General features: G+C 29.5%; 1 non-coding gene across 1 annotated transcript; it reads left to right on the forward strand.

Moving 5' to 3' along the window:
• The first annotated feature begins 305 nt into the window (after positions 1-305).
• TRNAD-AUC (transfer RNA aspartic acid (anticodon AUC)) lies at positions 306-379 on the forward strand. Its single transcript has one exon. It is a non-coding gene; the product is annotated as a tRNA-Asp (tRNA).
• The last annotated feature ends 484 nt before the right edge of the window (positions 380-863 follow it).

The following is an 863-nucleotide window of genomic DNA, read 5'->3' on the forward strand; positions in this document are numbered from 1 at the left end:
AAATAAAAAAAGATAAAAAATGACTCTTTCTTTATTTAATTTCTTTTGTATTGATGGATTTATTTTTCAATTGATTTGGCAATAATGAATGAAGGGATTACAAGTAATCCATGTCGATCTCTAAAGTGTGTATTGATATATCAATTCAATAAATACATCTATTTATATAATTGAATAATAAAAATAATGGATATATGATATGTCTCTGTCAGTTAATTAAAGCAAATGATTCTATAATCTAAAATAATAAAAACAAAAGGTTTGAATGAAAGCATAAGAATTTCTATGCTGTACGCCCCTTTCCTGGGATTGTAGTTCAATTGGTCAGAGCACCGCCCTATCAAGGCGGAAGCTGCGGGTTCGAGCCCCGTCAGTCCTGAATTAATAAAAATCCAAAAAAGACACCAATTTGTATGTGAAAGGGAATCCTAATAACAAAAAATATCATTCCTAAGAGGGATCCCCTCTTTTTTGCTTCGTGGGAACCCTTATCTAATTTGAAATTAAAAAATAAAAAAAAAACAGAATTTTTGATTGCTCAGAAACGACATTTTTTGAATTTGGTATGGATAAAAGATCTTCCTATGTTATACTATTCCATTCTCGACGATGAATCAATTTGATAGCTTAGCTTAGATATTGTTATCCATGATATTATATTGGTTATATTTGATATTGGATTACTTTTCTATTTGAATTTTATATTCATTATTATTTATTATTATTTCCTATGGGTAAGGACACCATCACCGACATAATAACCTCTATACGAAATGCTGACATGAATGGAAGAGGAACGGTTCTAATACCATCTACTAACATTACTGAAAACATTGCTAAAATGCTTTTACGAGAGGTTTTAT

This window comes from Arachis ipaensis, chromosome B10 (genome assembly GCF_059453495.1).
Source record: "Arachis ipaensis isolate K30076 ecotype BB chromosome B10, ASM5945349v1, whole genome shotgun sequence".
Lineage (NCBI taxonomy): Eukaryota > Viridiplantae > Streptophyta > Magnoliopsida > Fabales > Fabaceae > Arachis > Arachis ipaensis.